This window comes from Pseudophryne corroboree, chromosome 4 (assembly GCF_028390025.1).
Source record: "Pseudophryne corroboree isolate aPseCor3 chromosome 4, aPseCor3.hap2, whole genome shotgun sequence".
Taxonomy (NCBI): domain Eukaryota; kingdom Metazoa; phylum Chordata; class Amphibia; order Anura; family Myobatrachidae; genus Pseudophryne; species Pseudophryne corroboree.
The window spans coordinates 591,240,357-591,265,490 of NC_086447.1; positions in this window are offsets into that span (position 1 = coordinate 591,240,357).

Genomic DNA, 25,134 nt, shown 5'->3' on the forward strand with positions numbered 1-25,134 from the left:
TGACACCCCAGCCTGGAAGTCTATTCTGTGCTGCAGCCACATCTCATTAGTAATGGCTGGGGTGGCAAAAGCACATGCGCAGCATCTGGTTTCACAAAACTCCTACACAGTGCACACTCCATGTAAACAAACCGAATGACAGTGGCATATCCAAAATTAGCAGGGTGTTGCGCCCTGGCAATTTTGTAAATGAAAAAAATGTGCTCTTCCCTTTAAGGAAGCACCATACTGATTGGATAATCAGTGTAATCTGGACACTGCCCCCAAGCGCAGCTGTTTGCCTGCTCCTCCTCTGGGCTGGCCCACTGCATCCCACTAGTAAAGAGAACAAGTTCCAAGGACTTGGCATTCTTGGCACAGGAGAATATGCAGTGAGATGTATGCTGTGAGCAGGTGCTCCCACTCCAGACATATCTGACAGCAGAAGAGACCCTGCTGATTGTGACTGTGCCTGCAGCCTGCACTCTTCTCTGGTAGCTTAGGTTTTTTCGTGATATCCATGCTTGAGACCAGGTGACTATTTGTACCAGTTATTTTTATTTAACCATCTGTGCATAAGCATGGATATAATTAAAAGCTGCGCTGTCAAGGTGCATACATATGGTGCAAAGTAACGTTACAATTTTGACTATTTAGTCAAAATCACAAGGAAAGTTAGTGCAAATCACATCGTGTGTACACAGCTTGCGATACCGATGTGCGGCCCCGTGGGATCGGTATCGCAATAAAAGATAGACCATGCAGGCAAGGTAATTTTTACTATATTGGGCCTAATTCAGTTTGGATTACAAATCGCGATCCAACCGTAATTTTCGCGGTGGTGTAGGGGGGCCGCAGAAAATGCGTTAGCCTCTGCCTGTCAATCAGGCAGAGGCGGTCGCGGGTTGGGAGGGGGGCGGCGGCAACGCTCCATTTTCGGGGAGGAAACAGAGCGTTGTGGGGGCGGGGCATCCCGAATGGTGGGCAGAGTGGCGTGAACGGGGGCATGTCAGGGGTGCGGCCCGTGGTGGCTGCGTGGCATCACATGTAGCTGCCGTGACAGGTAAGATGGCGCCGGGACTCCTGCGGCCGCAGCTAAGTCAACCTTAGTTTCTGCTGACAAGCAGAAATTGCGAGGCGATCGCAATTTCTGCTTGTTGCAGGGGGGAGGCGCTGGTCAGCATGCTTGGTGGCCTTGCCCAGCGCTGGGCGGCCCCCAGCATGCGTGCAAAAGGATAGCAAATTCTGCTGATTAGCAGAATTTGCTATCCTTACTGAATTAACCCCATTATGTACAATCTAGCACAAAGTATAGTCAAAAACTGCCATAGTCAAAATCACACATAGCCAAAAACGCACCGTATGTATAGACAATATCGGTGCTTCTGGGCTTCGGCAGAGTTCAAGGAAAATCGCATAGTCAAAATCAGGAATAGTCAACATCTCACCGTGTTTATGCACCTTTAGTGTACCTTGAGGACCAAGGTTGGGAATGCCTGATTTAGACAAAGATGGAAATAAGCCCTGAGTTCTCTTTACACACCCAGTCTGACAGATGTAGAATTTTATGGCTCAGATTTCATGGGTGAAATGAAGGCTTCAGCTCACTACAAGACACCCTGACAATCACAGTATATTCAGACATTTTGGGCCTGATTCGGTAAGGATCGCTTATGCGCACCTTACTGCATTTTCCCAATGGTCGGGAAACAGTGTACGCACAGGACCCGTTCTGCACATGCATTCTGTGATCATATCTCAGAAATGCGATCTCCTCTGCCTGACTGACACGCAGAGGCGTTTGGGGAGGGGGGAGGACGGGGGTGGCTGGCATTGCCAGAAACGGGGGCATGTCGCCCCTGGTTTCTGGGAGTATCGAGGTCAAGGACTGCATTGCGAGATGCAGATTCCTTGGCCTGGCAAACGCACTGCGACGCAAGCCTGAGTAAGCATGGGCTTGCTCAACCTGCTGTTGCAGATGAACATTGGGACCAGCGCTGTTCATCCCGAACTGCAATCACATCAATCGCAGTATTACTATCGCAAATGAAGGAGGTCCTGCATTTGAATTGCTTAAGATTGAATTGCAATGCTGCTGCAAGCAGCTTTTCAAATGCAATCCTTTCTGCATATGAGACTTAGGGCCTGTTTCATTAACGATTGCAAATGCAAAGCTCTTTGCATTAACAGTCCTTAGCAATGCAAATGCAGGAGTAGGTGCATACCAGTTCCTACCTACATATGCGATTGGATCTCAGAAAAACATCATGACCATCGGTCGTGATGTTCATCTGCGACCGCCTTGCCATCGCAGTGTGGCTTGCGGGGCCAAGGTAACTGTATATAGCGACGCAGTCCTTTGCCTCGCCATTACCAGATGCTGGTCGCCCCACCCCTTTGTCAGGTCAGGCTGTAATAAGGTATCCGACGAATGGACTTGAGCTGAATTGGCAAAGACCACTGAAGGGAGAAGGCGTGGAGGACGAATGTGTTTTTTTTTCATGGGTTCCCCGGACTGGACTCTGGATATTTGGAAAACCTGACTGAAAGACTTGGATCACGGAAACTGAATACTGTGCAACGGAGCAGAGAACTGAAGGAATCAACAGCTCCGGATATGCCAGTACTGAACCAAAGCGCAGAGGATAGCAGAGTATCATGCTGGAGAGTGAAGCAGATTTCCAGGGACTCTGAGTATCAAGCAGGATGACTGCAGGAGCACAGAGCTGAAGCACCTTCTAGGAAGAGCAACATAAAGCACTAGCAGTGTTTGATTTAAATCTACCCCTTTTAAAGGGGAAGCAGACTGGGATAGTCTGAGGAACTACAGAGAGCACTGTTATTGGTTACACTGCATGCAATGGTCTCCAACATGGCGGCTCCCACAACTGCAGACACACAAGAAAGCACTCCCTTTCCCTGCTGAGTCCCCGATTCCTGAGCTCTAGTGCTCACACCAGCCAACACACTGCAACCTCTCTCAACAAGTGGGAACTGACCACCCACCGCTTCAGCACAGCCACAACCCAAACAGGGAGACCCTGGGACCAAGACCGATTGTAAGACTCCAGGCCCTGACAATACACCCACTTTTGATGGTGGACTCCAGACACCCCTTGACTCTAGTCGGATGCTTGGCATGATCAGCTCAAATCAATCTAGGAGCATGCATATCTTTGGTAAGATCTTCCCTCCGGACTGTACCCCTTCCAGGTGATAAAATACTGAAGTCGTCCATAATGTTTACGAAACAAGGAACTGGGAAAAAATTAAATCCCAAATAATCTTTAAATGCACAAGTGGAAAAGCTCTAAAGCTTTCCTAATCTTTATCTTCAGAGGAAAGGCCTTTGTCAGTAGAACAAGTGGACCATTCACCATCACTATAGCCAGAATTCTCCTAACCTAGGAAGTCCATTGAAACAACAGCATAGGAATCATATCTTTGAACTGAGGTACGAGTACTCTTGGATCGTGAAACTGCGGACTTATGATAACTCTATTGGTTTTTCTGAAACCCCATAGATCTCATTGGTAGTTCCTGGGTGAAGACTTCATGAGAGAACATAGGACCTCCCAGGAAGGGAGTAGTATCATCATCATAAACTGGATCATAGTCAGAGTCTTGGTCCAAGTCTAAATAAAGATACCAATCTTCTTTAGGAGTAACTGCATCCGTGTCGCACTATATATTAATGAATTTAGGGGGTCATTCCGAGTTGATCACTAGCTGCAATCGTTCGCTGCGCAGCGATCAGGCAAAAAAAGGGAACCTCTGCGCATGTGTATTCGGCGCAATGCACACATGCGTCGTACTATTGCAACGAACGATGTAGTTTCACACAAGGTCTAGCGAAGCTTTTCAGTCGCACTGCTGGCCGCAGAGGAAGAGGGCATTTCTGGGTGTCAACTGACCGTTTTCAGGGAGTGTTCGAAAAAACGCAGGTGTGCCAGGAAAAACGCAGGCTTGGCTGGGCGAACGCAGGGCGTATTCGTGACGTCAAAACAGGAACTGAATAGTCTGAAGTGATCGCAAGCGCTGAGTAGGTCTGAAGCTACTCTGAAACTGCACAAAATTATTTTGTATCCGCTCTGCGATCATTTCGTTCGCACTTCTGCTAAGCTAAAATACACTCCCAGTGGGAGGCAGCATAGCGTTTGCACGGCTGCTAAAAACTGCTAGCGAGCGAACAACTCGGAATGACCACCTTAGAACAACACAAGTGGAATCAAAGGAAACATAACCAACTCTTAAGTCAACAGGCTGTTGTCTTGGATCTGTTTTTGATGTTCTCCAATTCTTGCAATTCGTGAAATCTCTAATGTATTCATTCATCAAGACATTATCTTGTTCAGAAAGTGATGGGTCAAAAAACTGAGCATCGCAATAATTTGAAGACTGAGTGGACGATGAAGTTGAAGGACCAGTGCAATTGGAACCCCGTTGTAAAAAGACAATGAAGTATACCCAAGCTTCAAATCTAAAGTCTCAACAACTTGGGAATTTTTGATGCCCTGGTCTTGCTCAGGCAGTGATGCTGCAGAGGATTTTGCAATATGCCGAATCTTACTATATTGGGTAGTACAAGCAAATATAGTGGTGGATGCTCAATTAGCTTAGTGATATCATTCAGGTGCTTCAAAGGGAGGGGTATTTCTGAACAAGAAAAAAAACGTATTTTGTTTCCTCCAGCACCCTGAATGATAGCAGTAACCAGATTTAAATCCCATACAATATCTTAGAATTCAGAGATCTCAGTTACATATATCTGTGCAAATGTATGTGTAAGCCCCCAAGCCGCGTCAAGGTCTCTCTGTATATATATATATATATATATTGGGGGTCCCTAGCGCTATATCTAGGTGCAGGGCGTGGCACCCAAAAAAAACCCAGCATAAGCCAGACAGCCCAGGGCAGCATACCAGTGAAAAAACTATAATGTTAATAGATTAGTGTTTAAGAAGCCGAAGCTATAGAGAAAGTGATACAAAAATCAGATGTAATTAAAATAAGAAATAGTGCTAAAGAAATTAGTATGTGATAAGTGTTAATGTAAGAGTATGCCACACTAAAGTCATTCAGCTCTGCCAATTCAGGGGCACCACATCCCACACCACCACAACCCCAATCTGGGTCTATGTTTAACCAGCAAGGAGCCACATGATAATGGCTCCCTGCTACAATATATCTAATATAAGAGCTACCCACCTTGGAGCAACCCCATAATGCTCCATCTGGCATGTCAGGACCTGCATCTCCTCCTAATGCAAGCTCCTCTCTGCCTCTCACAACAAGCATATATAGTGGTGAATGCTCAATTAGCTTAGTGATATCATTCAGGTGCTTGAAAGGGAGGGGTATTCCTGAACAAGAAAAAAAACACATTTTGTTTCCCCCAGCACCCTGAATGATAGCAATAACCAGATATAAATCCCATATAATATCTTAGAATTCAGAGACCTCGGTTACATATATCTGCGCAAATGTATGTGTAAGCCCCCAAGCCGCGTCAAGGCCTCTCTGTATATATATATTGGGGGTCCCTAGCACTATATCTAGGTACAGGGCATGGCACCCCAAAAAAATCAGCATAAGCCAGACAGCCCAGGGCAGCATACCAGTGAAAAAACTATAATGTTAATAGATTAGTGGTTAAGAAGCCGAAGCTATTGAGAAAGTGATACAAAAATCAGATGTAAATAAAATTAGAAATAGTGCTAAAGACACCACATCCCACACCTATATTGGGTAGTACACTCAGATTGTTTCAACTGATCTGGCTTTTTACCAATTTTTTTAGTCACCGCACCACTGAAAGTTTGTAAATCTTGAAGTATTGGATGATTGGATTCAACAAGAGGATTAGGCCAGTCTAAAATTTCCCCTCTGAAGGCCAGGATAAGATATTTTACTATATTGGCAAGAGTAATGCCAATGTATGGATCAGACTCCATAATAAGGAGGTATTGGTGTGTTAGAGCATGGAATTGCGCTAGATCTCCATCAAAGTAAGAAGATGATGGAGCATCAGATGAATATACAGAAGCAGGAGAGAACTTGGCCAAGGGCACTCCTGACTGGAGAAGATATTGAGTAGGAGTCAGGAAGACAGACTTGACTGACACATCTTCAGACTGTTGACTTTGCAGAGGCTTAAACTGCTCTACTTACTCTTTACTTGTAGCCCTCTGTTAACCTTAGGTCAGTGGTTCCCAAACTTTTTTGAATCACAGCTCCCTAGAGTATCACTATTGTTTTCATGGCACCCTTAGGTTAAGAGTTTCTTATTGAGAACTTTAGAAAGTAATAAAATAAGTACATTTTGTGTGGTGAGGGATATGATTTGCTTCTCTTTTTCCACATATTTTAGGATTGTCAGCAACCAGCACTGGTTTTACATTGAAAATAAATAATTTGAATTGGTCCTGGACAACCGACCCAAGGCACCCCTGCAAGTATCCCGAGGCACCCCAGGGTGCCATGGCACACAGTTTGAGAACCACTGCCATAGGTAATATGGCAAATTCAGGAATCTCGTCTGGAGAGTCAACCTTTGACAAGATCATTTCTGGAGTCTTTTGAGCTTCAGGGGAATGCTAAGAAGTAGAAGCTGGTGATAGCCAAGCAGAAGCTGCAGATTATGGACTTGAAGAAGAGGAATTGGAAACAGAGGCAGACTGAAAACTATTTTCAGAACTAGGAGATGGAAGTCCTTTACTGGGACATTTTGACATGTTCTTTACTCGGAACCAAAGGATTGAACCTGATTTATGGCCTAATTCAGACCTGATTGCTGTTGTGCGAATTTGCAAGGTGGCGATTATCGATCAGCTGTGTATGCGCACGGATAGCAGTGTGCTCGCATAAAGTCAAAGTGCAAAAAATCCAGTGACATTTCTGATCGCTAGGCGTAGACAAGTTGATTGACAGGAAGCGGACGTTTGGGGATGGTAACTGGCCATTTTCTGGGAGTGTCAGTAAAAATGCAGGCGTGCCCAAGCATTTTCAGGGAGGGTATGTGAGGTCAGCTCCAGCCTCAATCAGCCTGTTTCTATCACACTGTAAGAATAGGTCCTGGGCTACGCACAGTCTGGAATAATCATTTGATGGTGAGTGAGCTGCGAACGGATTTGCAGCTGAGCGGCGTTCGCAGAGATTTTCGCAAGGCATACGCAGATTTGCACAGGGTGGATATTAACTCTGTCTGTGCAGCAACTATCTGATCGCAATCCGCTGCAAATTCGCAGAGGATCGATCAATTCTGAAAAAGGCCTTTAGTCCAGATGAGACTGAAGTGGCTGAAGCTAGAGAAGTCTTCGGATTGACGGGTAGAACTGAATTAAATCCAAACACTCTTGGATAGGCTAGAACCGAAGACTGAACCCGACAAATGGATGGAACCAGATTAAGTCTGGAAGAGCTTGAACCGGAGGAGTTCATAGACCTACGGACAGAACCATATTGGGTCCAGAGGTTTTGGAATTGGCTGGAACCAAGAGAGACTGAACCGGACAAGCGGACGGAACCAGATTGAGTTTGGATGAATTTGAGCTGGCAAGAACTGAAATCAAATGGACCTGGACCATGCTGGCTGCCAACATGGTAGCATTAACAGAAGATGACAAACAAGAGATCATGTCTATATCTGTGGCCCTAAGAATTCCATCTGGGATCCTGGCCCTGAATACCTCTCTTAGGGCTGAAACTCTGGAGACCTCTCCTGGGGTTGATGGGTCAGACACCACTCTTAAGGTTGACATTTCTAGTACCCCTTCTGGAATTAACAGATCACAGACTTCTCTTTGAGTAGACGACTCAGATACCACTTTTGGAGACTCTGAACGTCGGATACTCCTTCTGGGGTCAGCAGATCAGATGCCTCCTCGGAAGCTATGTGTCACAACTGAGGGCTGGTGTTGACTAGAGGAGGCCTCAGTTGTAGAGGCTGAGGTATACTTGAATCTAGGAGGTAGTATAGGACTCTTAGACATGCAGATGTATTTGAAATACCAGTGCCCAAAGGTGTGACCACGACAACAGAGGAACAGTTAATGGGTTTTTATTAAAGCACGGTTCAGCTGATACAACGGCAGTTGCAGAATTCAGGGATGGTAAATGAAAAGACAATGCCCAGTTCCTAGAAATGTGGCAGTGATGAGAATGCCTCTGGATGCGGTAATATCAGGAAACAGTCTTACAGACCAGGAGATGGTATGTCCTTAACCAGCACCCTTCCACAGAGCAATGGGATGTGAAATAGGAACTGACCAGCGGATGTTTCGCTGGAAGCTGGTGGTATTGTCTGAGACAAGGTAACTGCCGAGTATACTGGGTAGAACCAGATCACATGAAGAACTGTGTGGAGTGCTTGTGGCACCAATGTAACTGGAGAGTAGAGTAGTAACACTGGTGATGCTGGAGAGCGTTGAATAGTGGAGGTCGATGGCGGAGCACCGATGGTTACTGGAGATCGATGGCAGAGCACCGATGGTTACTGGAGATCGATGGCGGAGCACCAATGGTCACAGGAGATCGATGGCAGAGCACTGATGGTCACAGGAGATCGAACACCGCTGGAAGCTGGATGCTGGAAGCCGATGTTTAGAATCTGCCAAACGCAGGTAGCAATGGTAGAACACTGCGGAGTCAGGCTGCACTGCTTGATGGTAAATTGGTGCGGGTCTCTAGTGGAACAGATCACAGGAGTTGGAGATACCTGAAATTAGCAAACGGCCACAATGAGGAGAGACTGGAAATACTGGGATTGACAACCAAAGCACTGACAATTTCCTGGTTCAGGAACAGGATATTTATACCTGCTCAGCGGCAGGCATTGGCTGAGCAGTTATGCAGAGTCCAGCAGTGCAGTGGATTGGTGGAAGTAATGGCATGTGACTGGAACCAACATGGCTGCGCCCATGTTAGCACTTGGAGGGAAAGTCAGTTTGTGAAAACCATGTGGAGAATAAGTAGTAATGGCGGCGGAGGGCAGGAGACGCAATACTTGACCATTTGCACACTGGAACCACAGGGATGGCGGCGGGGGCCGCGGAGAGCTGGAGACGCCATACTTAGTTATTTGTACACTGAAAGCACAGGAGAGGTGACAGAGGCCACGGAGGGCTGGAGATGCCATTCTGGGATTTGGCAGTTAACCCTATGAGACCGTTGTGACTGCGCTGCGGGGAAACATGGAGGGGACACCTGAAGGGTAAGTAATGGCATCCAGTTACCCGGATCATGACAGCACCTCCCTCCCCTTTAGGAGTAGCCCCAGGACATTTCTTAGGCTTCTGAGGAATTCTGGCAAGGAAATCCCGGACCAGTTTGGGAGCATGGACATCCGAGGCATTAGTCCAGGAGCGTTCCTTAGGACCATAGCCCTTCCAATCAATCAGGTACTGAAGATTACCGTAATGGATGCGTAAATCCAGGATCTTGGCAACCTCATACTCAACCCCACGTTGAGTTTGGACTTTGGGAGCAGAGGGAATCGCTGAATGGAAGCGGTTCAGGATCACCGGTTTGAGGAGCGAAATATGAAATGTCCTGGGAATCTTCAGGAATGGAGGTATCTGGAGCTTGTAAGCCACTGGGTGGATGACTTGTTCAATTTGAAAAGGACCAATATAACGGGGAGCAAATTTCATGCTTGGAACCCTCAATCTCAGATTCTTCGTAGACAGCCAGACACGATAACCCACTTTGAGGGCAGGAATTGCCCTACGCTTCTTATCCACAAACTTCTTGTACCTGGAGGATGCTTTAAAAAGAGCTGCTCGAGGGGGCGTGGCCTAGCGGTAATAGGTAGAGGATGCATCTGAACAGTGCTCTGACTCCAACCCTGTTTAAAAGCCCCCTATAGGTGCTAACAGCCCTGCATATCATCCCCAACTATACCTGGACATCCCCTGTGCTGGCCGCTGACGATCGCAGAGCCGGGGGACTGCTTGTTCAGTCCCAGCGGGTTGCGGCCTAGGCGCGCCGAGGGTCCGGGGACTGGAGTGCAGCGCTTACCTGCTTCTTAAGCTCCGGGAGGCAGGCGCCGCTCGATCGCGCACAGCGGGGCCGTGGATCTTCCCCCGACATCCCTCCACCACCTGACAGCCTCCCTGACCCCTTGAGGGCTCCATTACATGGGACTCCTGCCAGGGGGGGGACACCAGAGCGGAGTGCATCTGTGAGGGGACCGTCTCCTGTAAGCTGCGGCGGCCATCTTGGAATCACAGAACTCATGCTGGATATGCCTGTCTGCTGCCTGACGTGATCCTGGTGGCTGCAGGTGTGGTACCTGGATCCACTACACACTCCTGCATCCAGTGGAGGGCCCCCTGGTTGCTGACCCCTACCTCTCGGAGACCGGAGCTGCAGACGCCTTCGTGACTCACACGGGACCTGGGTGTCGCTCGGTGGGGGCAGTGATTGAAGGATCCTTGTCCCCGGAGGTTGCTGCGGGGTACCCCGGTCTCTGGCTGGTCTGTGACCGGGGCCCACTACCTCCTGCCCCCTACTGGGCGAGTACTGAGGATCCCCGATACACTTTACTACAGGGGTGCATCGGAAAGTAGACGCGGCAGCTCCAACTCTGTATTACAGCTGCTACAGCAGCGATATACTCTTCTCATCTTTGCCATCTCCACGTCCTGGCCCTGGTGCTCCTCATGGCCGCGATGATATCTGGATGAATAGCACTCCACGGTCGGCCTCACCGCCTCATAGCTCTCCTGTGTCAACTACTACTCTTTACCTCCCTGCTCCTTTCCCCTTTATTTTACATCTTTACCGGAGAGGATAGACCTCTCCCCCACCCGCTTTCATTATGTCACAAAGGAACAAGAAGGCTCCCCAAGCACCCACAAATTTTTTTGGCAGCAAGACTAAGGGTTCCCAGAGCCTGGCACACTCTCCGGAGACTCCTTCATCCCTGCGATCTTCGGAGTTGGTTATTGACCCTTAGATACAGGCAGTGATGTCTGGCCTCTTGGAGGGGGTGCAAACAGCCTTCAAACAGGAACTGTCCAAGGCGGTCCTGGACTTCAAATCAGAGATTGCCTCGCTTGGAAATCGTACAGATGCCTTGGAAACTAAGACCGACGATTTATGCCGCTCGCAACTGCGTCTGGACCACGAGCTCTCAAGGCTTCACGCTGAAATGGAGACGCTGAAGGAGCGCCAAGAAGACCAAGAGAACCGGTCCCGTCGCAATAATTTGCGGATACGTAATGTGGCGAAATCAGTTCAGAGCTCCACGTTGCCCTCCTTCTTGAAAGACCTTTTCCAGCATTTGGTCCCGGATTTGTCTGATGAGGATTGCCTCTTTGATAGAGCACACAGGGCCTTGCGGGCCAAACCGTCAACATCCCAACCTCCCCGGTACATTATAGCCCATCTCCATTACTACCGCTCGAAAGAAAAGATAATTGCCTCCGTCCGGGACTCCTCTGACATAGTCTACCGAGGCATGCAGTTGCAGATTTACCAAGACCTGGCGCCCTCGACCATCCAGAAGCGGCGGGACCTCCAGCCGATCACTAGGCTTCTACGCCAGCACCAGATCCGATATCACTGGGGATTCCCCTTCCAAATACAGTACTCTCTTAAAGGCACCAATTATGCAATTATAACCCTGCCACAAGGGCAGGAACTGCTTCACAAGCTTGGCCTTCTCCCAGAATCATTGTCCTCTTCTGTAGACCCATCAGCTTCTCCGATATCACAACGATCCCGTCCGCCCCAGCCGGACTGGACGAGAATGTCTCGTCATGGGGACGAAGATGATGCTCCCCCCTGATCTCGCACCCTCTCCTCTTCCATTGTTTTCATTGTGCCATTACATCTACCTGCTGGAGGCCCCCCCTGGACTAGACTGTCCGTCCTTTATTTTCAAGACCTCCTTGTGGATGTGTTTTTTTTTCTTTTCTCTTTTTCTCTTTGTTGACTTGATATAATGCTGTTAATGTTATATATCCACTGATAACAGATCTTTTGAACGCTGAGGGCCCCCTCGGAGCGGGTTGACTTGGTCCCTGTTCCGTGGACCCCCTTGGTTTATCTCAGGCACTCTGTATGATGGTCCTGCGGATGCTTCACCCATTACGTTTCTAACTGTTGCCTTTAGGTTCCTGGTCAAAAGTTGACTGGTCGTTTTGTGGTTTGGTCCGTTGTTACGTAGCCTATTGTACGGACCACATTCTGCTGCTTCACTGTCCCCTTTGATGCCCCCCTCCCCTTCCTTCTCAACCCCCCCCCCCCCCCCTCAACCTCCTGCTTTTTTCTTTTTTCTTTTTTTTCCTCTCTCTTCCCTCCTCTCTCTCTCTCCCCTCTCCCTTCCTGACACAGGTTTGTCTTCATGTCGCATACTTTTTTGGCCTCGTCCATTTTGTTCTAGGTTAGGCTGCCAACCTGCTGTGTTGGTGCGTGCCACTACCCCCATGCTCCCTTATTTGAATATTTTATTGATTGTATTTTTTCTTTGTTTGGCGGTCCTGTTACGGGCCCCGTTGTTACAGAGTTTCTGCCCGAGTGGGCTTTTTCTTCTCTCTTCTTGCTCCTCCTTGCTTTCCTTCTGTGGCCTTCTTTTCCCTCAAATACTTTTTTTCCCATTGTCCTTGTGGTGGGTTCCGGGTATCCATTATATTGGCCATCGCTCTTTTATGGGTAGCTTGACCCCAGGAGGCCTTTGTTTTTGTACCCCCTTTTTTATGATTCTTAATAAGATGTTTTTCCCCAGGCCACCATGCCCCTAAAGATATTATCCATTAATGTAAACGGCCTCAATTCCCCTAAAAAACGGAGGGTGCTCCTGAGTGCCTGTAGACGGGAGAAGGCTGACGTAGTTTTTCTCCAAGAAACTCACCTTACGGGCTCCCATACTCAACTCCGTGGTAAGCAATTTACACAAACTTTCTTCGCCTCAGCGGACTGTAAAAAACGTGGGGTTGCAATTTTAATTAATCGTCACATTCCATTTACACATAGCAAAACTGTGGCGGATCCAGACGGTCGATACTTGATGGTTATTGGTACACTCCGTTCTGAAATCCTGACACTTATCTCTGTACACGCTCCTAAACAAGATCAACCTCAGCTTTTCCACTCCCTTTTCCGTCACATTGGTAAAGTTGCACAGGGTTAGATCGTATTGGGTGGGGATTTTAATACTATTCTTGACCCCATATTAGATAGTACTGGCCCCCCCTCGCCTCTAGAGCCTCACGCACGCTCGCAGCCTCCCTTAAATTTCACGACCTCCGAGACTCGTGGCGTCTCTGCCACTCGGTCGCCAGAGACTATACCCACTACTCGACCCCACACCAGCACTACACCCGGATTGATATGCTACACATCTCTTCCTCCATTGCCTCTAGAATTACTGATGCGGGAATAACCCCTTTCACTTGGACTGACCATTCTGGTGTTTATATTCTCATTGACCTGTATCATTCTGCACACACGGTTCGCAAATGGCGATTCGATGAATCTCTGTTGCTTAACCCGTCAGTCTCCGCAGAAATACAAATGGCGATAGAACAATACTTTGCTGAAAATATCACACCTGACATCTCTACTGGTATTATTTGGGAGGCTTATAAGGCCACCTTGAGGGGTCTTCTCATGGCACGGACCTCCTCGCTTCGCAAAAAAGCGACGCAGGAGATACACTTGCTAGAATCGCAAATCGCTACCCTAGCCACCCAACATAAGTCAAATCCCTGCCCCGCCTTACTTGCACAACTGACTAACTTACAAGGCCAACTGAACGCGCTTTTGTCCCATCATGCAGCTTTTATTCTTCGTAGATTGAATCAGAAGTTCTATGATAAAGCGGACAAATTTGATTCTCTACTGGCGAATAAACTGCGACGTAAACATGCGGTGGGGCAATTGACAAATTGTATTCCCGAACCTTGGGTGATCTCACCTATGACCCTAAACAAATGGTCGAAGAGTTTAAGGATTACTACAGCTCTCTCTATAATTTGCCGACCACAACGCACTCCCCTTCCCTCGACCTAGGAAGAATACACTCCTACCTGTCCTCGACCCCTCTCCCGAGCATCTCTACAGCCCAATTAGATAAACTGAATCGGGATATCTCAGTAGAGGAGACGTTAACAGCCGTGAAGTCTATGCGGCCCTCAGCTGCCCCCGGCCCTGACGGTTTCACGGCGCACTATTACAAACACTTCGCTAAAGTTCTGGCCCCTCACCTTACCGCCCTCTTTAACCAGATTTTGGGGGGTGCATCCTTTGCCCTGGCAACCACTCAAGCTGATATTGTTGTGATCCCAAAACCTGACAGAGACCCCACCCAGTGTGCCAATTATAGGCCTATTTCACTGCTCAATGTCGATTTGAAAATTTACTCAAAAATCCTAGCTTTGAGATTGGCCCTCCTTCTTTCTATATTAGTACATCCCGATCAGGTCGGATTTATTCCAGGCCATCAGGCCTCGGATAACACTAGAAGGGCCATTGATATGATCCACTCTATACATCGGCATAAGTCCTCTTCCCTGTTATTAGCTTTGGACGCGGAGAAGGCATTTGACCGCATTTCGTGGCCTTTCGCCTTCTCCGTTCTTCAACGCATGGGCTTTTCCGGTAAGTTTTATGATGGTGTCTCGGCATTGTATCGCAACTCCTCAGCGCGGGTCTCTGTCAATGGGGTTACTTCCTCAAGCTTTGGGATATTTAATGGAACCAGACAAGGATACCCGCTCTCACCCTTGATTTTTGCCCACGTCATGGAGCCTTTAGCGGCCAGGGTTCGTCTCAACCCGAATATCAAGGGGGTTCAAATCGGCCAGGCGGAATATAAAATTGCACTTTATGCTGACGATGTATTGGTTTCTCTTACTAACCCAACATCCTCACTTCCTCCTCTCCTCTCTGAGATAGACCTATATTCACAATATTCTGGTTATAAGATTAATACTACTAAAACAGAAGTACTTGATTTTTATATTACCCCTGCGTCTAGGACACAACTTGAATCGACATTCCCATTCTCCTGGCATAATCGTAAAATTAAATATCTAGGAATTTACCTTACCCACAGACACCACCAACTTTTTCAGGTGAACTTTCCGCGACTTTTAAACCAAATTCGTTCGGATCTCCAAACCTGGTCCTATTTCATTTCATGGATTGGTCGTGCCAATTCTGTAAAGATGAATATCCTCCCTAGGATTATATACCTTTTCCAAACGCTCCCGATCTATATTCCCTCCTACGTCTTTAAATTCTTGCAGCACCAAACTTCCCAATTCGTCTGGGCCAATAAACACCCTCGAATTAAACTCTTATTGTTACAACAGCCTTCTTGGTGCGGAGGCTTAGGCATCCCCAATTTTAAATACTATTACTATGCAGCTCAAATAGCCTCCTGTGTTCAGTGGTGTGGTTTTGGGACGGACAAGGTTTGGATAACTATTGATAAACAAGAATAAATACACAAATGGAGTGCGCTGTCAACGGCAGCCCGTACTGGGAAGGTCAGTTCCCTTGGTAATTTAAGCAAAAAAGGAAGAAATGGGTACTGGCGCCGGCTGGAGTACAGAATATGATGAACAACTCAATAAATAAAATATAGAAAGGTGCATTTAATATACATTCATCAAAGAGAGGTTATCCACCCCTCAGAAGTAAAACATAAGTAATTGCAGAACAATAAAAAGTACAATTAGTAGGATCCCACAGGGTTAACCCTTTCAAGTATAATGTCCCACAGTTCATGGCTAGAACGCTATTCCACATTTGCCCACAATTTCAATTAGGTGTAAGGTAATTTACCAGACTGGATTCCAGATAAGTCCCCTAGCTCTCTCTTGCAGTTAGGAACCAAATGGCAGATGGGGATGAGTCCAGATCATATGAAGAGCTTGTGTCGGAATTTCATCCAGTGGAAGCTAATAAGTCCAAAGTTTACCAGGAGGTGGATGAGGGTGCTGATACTTGTGGTCCTACAAACTTAAGCCCAATGCGTTTCACTGGTCTGATGGGTGCCAGCTTCCTCAGGAGCATAAATCAAATGCCCAGCCAGGTGCTTTATATACCCTTAGTAGTTAGGGATTAGTTGGAAACACCTGTTAGCCCTGCTAACACATATTGATGTGCATTTCATAAATCAAATGATCATTCACAACAGAAGGCAATCATTTCAAAGACATATACTAAGACTATTTTTATTTGTAAAAACGAGTCCTATAAACACTTTAAAAATTTAAAAATATATAATCCTGAACTTGTGTCACGTGATCGTAGTCGGTCACGTGGGATAGGGCAGCCAATGAGCCCCAGATCTCAGAGTTTGTGAGATCCCGCCCGAGACCCCATGACCGGCCCCGATCACGTGATCCCGGAAGCACGTAGTGCGGTTCACAGACCCGGATATATCATAGCGCTCAATGGAGCGTACACGTCAGAATCAGGAAGTGAGTACTGCGTTCCAAAGGCTGTGGGACGCAGCACTAATATTACTAATTCATAATAAACACATCATTGGACAGCGCAAATAGAAAGAGAATGGACTTGATGTCATCTGCAGAAAATTGTCTTTGGATGGAGACCTCAGTGCTGATCACCAGTCCTTCATTCTTCAGGCTATTTCTTTCATTCTATCTCACAATTATTTTTTATTTCTGTCCACCTATTATTTACAGGTGATGGGGACGGCCATGGGGACCAGGTTCGCCCCCAGTTACGCTAACCTCTACATGGGTGACCTTGAGGATTCACTTGTGTGGGGGAGCGGCTGGGTGGAGAACCTGGTCTTCTATGGCTGTTATATAGATGACCTTTTTATTATTTGGGATGGGGATCTATCTAGCATTCTTCCTTTGTTTCTTATCTCAATCACAACACTTATAATTTATCTTTCACCTTTGATCACAGTAGGGAGCACATACATTTTCTGGATGTGACCCTTGAGATTGTAGATAATCAAATTATCACATCAAACTACACCAAGTCTGTGAGCACATTATGGTATTTACATTACGAGAGTGCTCATTTTGCTCCTTGGAAACATAACATTCCAAAGGGGCAAATGATGCGACTCAGACGTAATTGCTCCAATATTGAAACCTTCTCCCAGCAGGCGAATGAACTCATGGATTCTCTGAGACAGAGAAAATATCCAGAGCGCCTTCACCAACAGGCCTTTAGTGAGGTATATCACATGGATAGGATGAAACTTCTCACTCCTAAAATTAAAGATATAACTCTTGAGAACAAAAAGGAAAATGGTGTAAATGGTGAGAGAAAACTAGCCTTTGTCTGTAAATATAACAACTCAGCCCAGGATATTCGATCCATCTTCTCTAAAAATTATAGAGTCTTAAGAAAGGATCGTACCCTTAATCAAATACTTCCTTCCAAACCCTTAGTGGTTTTTAAGAAAAATCAGTCCCTAAAAACTATACTAGCCCCTACGGTTTTGGATCCCATGAAACTACAAAAGGAGACACCTATAGGATGCACGTGGTTGTCGACCAAACCCATGGGGTGTTTCAACTGTGGGAAAACTCGGTGTACCACGTGTACCCATATGCCTAAAAAAACATGCTCCCTGACCTTACCAGGGAATAATGAACAATACCAACTGAAAACTTTTATGGATTGCGATACAAATTATGTCATATATCTCTTAACCTGCGGTTGCGGCCTTAACTATGTGGGAAGAACTACAAGACCCATGCATGTTAGATTTATGGAGCACCGCAGGAACATTATTAAGAGATATGAGAAACACAGTGTATCGAGACATTTTTCACAGGCACATATGGGAGATCCGAGAAGTTTGTCCCTCATCTGTGTTGAACATGTCGCCCCTACACCTAGAGGAGGGGACAGGTTCAACAAGCTTTGTTGCAGGGAAGTTTATTGGATATTATAATTTGGCACTCTGCACCCGGATGGGCTGAATGAGAGCATTGAGCTAAACACAATACGATAATATAAATCAGGGGTTTTAGAGGACCTATATGAACCACTTTGTGGAGTATATATATCATTCCCTTCAGTTAAATTAAGATCTCCTACTTTGTATATAAAGGCATTGTCTCTTTTACCATTTCTGCCACCTTTGAGAATATGTGATCCTTTTTTCCATCCTGATGCACACCCTTAATAAAATAAAAATAGATAAATAGAGGATTTAATATAATCTAACCTAATGAAATATAATGAAGTTTAATATTATACGTATGGTCCATATTCCGTATTAATATGATGAAAGATATCTCTGGTATACCATCGGACTGTTGGAGTATGATATTTGTATGCACTATGCACTTAGTATGTTAGTATCCACCATTTACTGTATGGGAGTACTCTTCCGAGGAGTATTTCTATATAAGTATGGATGGATTATTATTATTATTATTATTATTTTTTTTTATATGTACCTTCTAAATATAAAACATACGAAAGTGTATGTCTTCCAACTGTTTATTAAGCCGTTTGTCCCCCATTCTCTTTCTATTTGCGCTGTCCAATGATGTGTTTAATATGAGTTAGTAATATTAGTGCTGCGTCCCACAGCCTTTGGAACGCAGTACTCACTTCCTGATTCTGACGTGTGCGCCCCATTGAGCGCTATGATATATCCGGGTCTGTGAACCGCACTACGTGCTTCCGGGATCACGTGATCGGGCCCGGTCATGGGGTCTCGGGCGGGATCTCACAAACTCTGAGATCTGAAGCACATTGGCTGCCCTATCCCACGTGACCGGCTACGATCACGTGACACAAGTTCAGGATTATATATTTTTACATTTTTAAAGTGTTTATAGGACTCATTTTTACAAATAAAAATAGTCTTAGTATATGTCTTTGAAATGATTGCCTTCTGTTGTGAATGATCATTTGATTTATGAAATGCACATCAATATGTGTTAGCAGGGCTAACAGGTGTTTCCAACTAATCCCTAACTACTAAGGGTATATAAAGCCCACTGGCTGGGCATTGGATTTATGCTCCTGAGGAAGCTAGCACCCATCAGACCAGCGAAGCGCGTTGGGCTTAAGTTTGTAGGACCACAAGTATCAGCACCCTCATCCACCTCCTGGTAAACTTTGGACTTCTTAGCTTCCACTGGATGAAATTCCGACACAAGCTCTTCATATGATCTGGACTCATCCCCATCTGCCATTTGGTTCCTAACTGCAAGAGAGACCTAGGGGACTTATCTGGAATCCAGTCTGGTAAATTACCTTACACCTAATTGAACTTGTGGGCAAATGTGGAATAGCGTCCTAGACAGGAACTGTGGACATTATACTTGAAAGGGTTAACCCTGTGGGATCCTACTAATTGTACTTTTTATTGTTCTGCAATTACTTATGTTTTACTCCTGAGGGGTGGATAACCTCTCTTTGATGAATGTATATTAAATGTACCTTTCTATATTTTATTTATTGAGTCGTTCATCATATTCTGTACTCCAGCCGGCGCCAGTACCCATTTCTTCCTTTTTTGGATAACTATTGAGGCCGGTGAGCTGGGACTCTCCACACTTTCTTCCCTCTTATGGCTTCCGAGATCCGCCCGTCCTCATGCCACCTCACTTCACCCAGTGGTGGCCCGCTCTCTGTGTATTTGGGATCTCGTGCTAAGGAAATTACAATTGGCCCCTAACCCATCTCCCCTTATACCTCTGTTCCATAACCCTGCCTTCCCGCCGGGTATGGTTAAATCTGCTTTTTCACTCTGGAAACAGGGGAACGTCTACTTCCTCAATGACATCACCTCTGGCACACCTTTTCCTTTGTTCACCCAGATTCAGACTCAATACTCTCTCCCTCATAGTGAATTTTTTAGATACCTTCAACTTAGACACTTCCACTCCGGGGTTCATACCACTCTCTCTTCTAGGCCTCTCACCACTCTTGAAAATATATGTCTGAGACGCTCTTCCATGAAAGGTCTTATTTCTGACCTATATGCTGTGCTATTGCAGGGCTCTGCAGCTCCCAAGGATAGCAGAGCGTTGGCCTGGGAGAGGGATTTGGGTGTCACTTTGGATGAGGAGGAATGGGGAGAAATATGGAGTAATGCGTCCTCCAGTTCTATCTATGTTAGGATAAAGGAAAATGTGTATAAACTGTGATACCGTTGGTATTATGTACCTTCTCGTTTAAAGGCGATGTACCCCGATGTTACAGACAGTTATTGGAGGGGTTGCGCTGCTGAATGGACATACATGCATATATGGTGGACTTGTCCGAAATTAGTATCTTTATGGAAAGACGTTGTTCGACTTCTCTCGTGCCTATTCGCTGTCCCAATCCCCCTGGACCCTAAATACTTCCTACTGCCTCTAAACTTCCCAACCTTAACTAAACACCAGAACAAGCTATTGCGTCATGTGGCTACCGTTACGACATTCCAAATAGCAAAAGCTTGGAGATCTCCCACTTCACCATCCTTGCAATCCGTCATCTCTTACATTTGGTACGTGTATAAGATGGAATATATGACCAGTATCATTAGGCAGTCTACCGGGGCAATTGACAAAGTCTGGTTACCTTGGCTAGCTGCTCAAAATGCCCCCTCCCCATTCTGTAGCTAACTAAGTTACCTTCCCTTCTTTTTGTGTTGACTGCCCGGACCCCGCCACCTGGACCCCTCTCCTCCTCCTCTCTCTCTTTCTCTCTTTGTTCTCGATCTCGTTCTTTTTTTCTTCCTGTCTCCTTTCTTTTCCACTCTCTCGCTCCCCTACGCTGGTCAGCCACACCATAAGCCCGAGGGACTCTCTATTTTCATACACTAGTTCTGTCATCTTGCTTACTTAATAAAAAAAAAAAGATTTACTCGCCTGCTTGCTAGATAATTCCTTTTCTGGGTTATTATATGTACCGTAATTTTTACTGTTCTGGTGCAACATTCTGACTTTGTGTATGACTGTAAATCGACTAATAAAACCTTTTTGAAAAAAAAAAAAAAAAGAAGAGCTGCTCGAACATTCTTCCAGTTATTTGAAAACTGACGAAGAGTGAAAACTGACGAAGAGTGATATCAGCTGCAGGCACTGATGTTGCTGGAAGCGATTGGAATTCTGGGACTTTCGGGTGGAACCCGTAGTTTGTGAAGAATGGCGTAGAGGAAGACGAAGAATGGTATTGATTGTTGTGACAAAATTCGGCCCACGGAAGGAGTTGAACCCAGTCATCTTGGGAAGAGGATACATAGATACGGAGGAAGGCCTCCAAGTCCTGATTTACCCTCTCAGTTTGACCGTTGGTTTGGGGGTGATAAGCTGTGAAGAATTTCAACTTGACTTGGAGAGCCAGGCATAAACTTCGCCAGAACTTGGCTACAAACTGAACACCTCTGTCGGAAATTATCTCTTCAGGGAGACCATGTAGTTTGAAGATCTCCTGGATGAAGACTTGAGCAAACTTGGGAGCTGACAGAAGACCGGTGAGAGGAATGAAATGAGCCATCTTGGTGAACCGGTCAACTACCACCCAGATGGTATTAAACTTGTTACATACAGGAAGGTCCGTAATAAAGTCTATTGATAAATGGGTCCACAGGACGAAAATATTGATAAATGGGACGACGAGGAACAGAAAGAGGAACCAGTTGCCCAGCGGGTGACTGGCGAGGTACCTTGTGTTGGGCACATTTTAAGCAGGTTGCAATAAATTCTGTGATGTCCTTTTTCAGGGTCGGCCACCAGTATGATCTGGAGATGAATTCTAAGGTTTTCTGAATGCCAGCGTGTCCGGCGAAGCGTGAGGAATGTGCCCAATGCAAGAGCTTCCTTCTGAGAGCTGGTTTAACAAGACTTTTCCCTGGCGGGGGCATAGAGTCCATCCTCACTGTGGAGAATGCCACTGGATCAATAATATAATGCTTGTCAGTAGACTCAGACTCATTTTCTTGCTCCCAAGAACGGGAAAGGGCATCAGCCTTGCGATTCTGTGACCCTGGACAAAACTGAAGTTTAAAGTCAAACCTAGAAAAGAAAAGTGCCCACCTGGCTTGGCGAGGATTGAGACATTGAGCGCCTTTTAAATACAGGAGATTCATGTGGTCCATCAGAATGGTGATGGTATGAGAAGCTCCCTCTAACAAATACCTCCACTCTTCCAGAGCGAGTTTGAAAGCCAAAAGTTCTTGATCGCCAATGGCTTAATTGCGCTCGGCAGGAGAGAACTTCCGTGAGAAGAAGCCACAAGGAGATGTCCGTCATTGGCTCTTTGAGACAGGACTGCGCCCACTCCAACGGAAGAGGCGTCCACCTCAAGGGTGAAGGGCGAGCTGGTATCTAGCTGTTTCAAAACTGGAGCAGAGACGAACTTTTGTTTCAACATGTGGAAAGCTTGAATGGCTTCCTCCGACCACTTAGAAGGATTGGCACCCTTTTTGGTAAGAGCGGTGACAGGTGCCACAATAGTAGAAAAGTCTTGAATAAATTTCCTGTAGTAATTGGTGAATCCTAGGATCCTCTGGATACCCTTGAGGGCTGTAGGTATCGGCCAATCTCGGATAGCTTGGAGTTTCTCAGGGTCCATCTCTAGTCCGAAACCGGACACAATGTAGCCTAGAAACGGAATGGATTTGACTTCAAAAACGCATTTTTCCAACTTGCAATACAGATGGTTGGCACGGAGACGGGACAGGACCTCCTTCACCCAGAAGCGATGTTCCTCCAGGTCATTAGCGAAAATTAGGATATCATTGAGGTAGACCACAACATGACGATAGAGAATGTCTCTAAAGATCTCGTTCACGAAGTGTTGGAATACAGCTGGCGCGTTACTGAGTCCGAAAGGCATGATGAGGTACTCGTAATGTCCGTCACGGGTGTTAAATGCGGTCTTCCACTCATCACCCTTCCGGATTCGGATGAGGTTGTAGGCACCTCTCAGATCTAACTTCGTGAAGATGGTGGCTCCACTGACTCGGTCGAAAAGCTCGGTGATAAGAGGCAGAGGGTACCAATTTTTCACAGTGATGTCGTTCAAACCACGGTAATCTATACAAGGCCGCAGTCTTTCTTCTTTACGAAGAAGTAGCCTGAGCCCCCTGGAGAGAAGGAAGGCCGGATAAACCCTTTAGCCAGGTTTTCTTTAATGTATTCCTCCATGGAATGAGTCTCTGGTAACGACAATGGATATATGCATTCTCGAGGTGGAGTCTTTTCCGGAATGAGGTCGATAGGGCAATCCCATTCCCTATGAGGGGGAAGAATGTCTGCCGAGGATTTGCTGAATACATCTGTGAAGTCTCGATGGAGGAGGCGGAACATCAGAAGATTTGGAGGAGGATGTACAAACCGGAAGCACTTTAGCAAGACAGGTCTCGGAGCAGGAGGGACCCCATGCCAGGATGTAAGTCTTCTCCCAATCAATTTGAGGATTGTGAAGACGGAGCCATGGAAGGCCTAAAACCACAGGATGAGTGGCCTTTGGAATCACCAGAAAGGAAATCAATTCAGAATGAAGAGCTCCTACCTTCAGATGGATAGGCAGGGTCTTGAAGGAAATCCTACTGCCGTCCACGGCAGTCAAGGATATGGAAGACGAAAGACTCTCAGTGGGTATGGACCACCGCTTGACGTATTCCTCAGTCATAAAATTCCCAGCTGCTCCAGGGTCTAACAGGGCAATAAGGTTCCTAGTGCGCTGAGCCACTTGAAGCGAGACTGGGAGGTTACAATCACTCGAAGATGGAGAGGAGTTCATTACTCCCAGCCGGCCCTCTCCTTGGCGGGCTAGGACTTGGAGTTTCCCGGACGCTTGGGACAAGTGTTGATGACATGGGACGGTGCAGCACAATACAGACAGATTAGAGACATTCGGATAGGCGTCTTCTATGCTCTGCCGGAGAAAGACGAGAGTGTCCTATCTGCATAGGTTCGTCCTTGGGCGGAGATGGCTGACGAGGAGGAGGATCAGTAGAAGTCTTTGGAAATGTTGACCTTCCTTGCTCAATTGCCCTTTCTCGGAACCGCAGGTCAACTTTACTGCAGAGAGATATGAGCTTGTTTAACTTTGATGGTAAGTCTCTGGTAGCAAGCTCATCCTTGATATGTTCGGATAAGCCGTGCCAAAAGGCTGTGTAAAGAGCATCATCATTCCAGGAGAGTTCTGATGCCAGAATATGGAACTGTATCAAATATTGGCTGACAGTTCGCGTCCCTTGATGAAGCCGGAGGATTTCAGAGGAGGCTGAGGTCACACGACCTGGCTCATGGAAGATGTGCCTAAATGTTGCCACGAAGTCTGTATAGGAGGACAACATAGCGTCTGATCTCTCCCATAGGGGTGATGCCCAGTCGAGGGTGGAGCCACTGAGGAGGGAGATGATGTAGGCAACCTTGGTGCGATCAGTTGGGAAACTGCCAGGTTGTAACTCGAAATCAATCTCACACTGGTTTAAGAATCCCCTACGGGCTTCTGAAGACCCGTCAAATTTAGCAGGTGTCGGCAAATGGAGACGTGGAGCAGAAATGAGTATGGTGAGTGGGGTTACTACCATAGGCACTGCAGTCGGCACAATGAACCACAAAGGGTTGTTTGAATTCCATCCAGCTGAGAGGAGAGGTCCTGGAGACAGCGGATAACATGGCCCTGTGCAGCCTCCTGATGTTATAGGCGGGCTGCCAGTTCTTGCATTGGCCTGGCCGCTTGGGCTTGGTCTCCGGCCGGATCCATTGGGTCAGTGCTTACTGTCACAACTGAGGGCTGGTGTTGAGTAGAGGAGGTCTCAGTTGTAGGGGCTGAGGTATACTTGAATTTAGGAGGTAGTAAAGGACTCTTAGACATGCAGATGTATTTGGAATACTAGTGCCCGAAGGTGTGACAACGACAACAGAGGAACAGTTAATGGGTTTTTATTAAAGCACGGTTCAGATGATACAATGGCAGTTGCAGAATTCAGGGATGGTAAATGAAAAGACAATGCACAGTTCCTAGAAATGTGGTAGTGATGAGAATGCCTCTGGGTGTGGTAATATCAGGAAACAGTCTTACAGACCAGGAGATGGTATGTCCTTAACCAGCACCCTTCCACAGAGCAATGTGATGTGAAATAGGAACTGACCAGCGGATGATTCCCTGGAAGCTGGTGGTATTTTCTGAGACAAGTTAACTGCTGAGTATGCTGGGTAGAACCAGATCACATGAAGAACTGTGTGG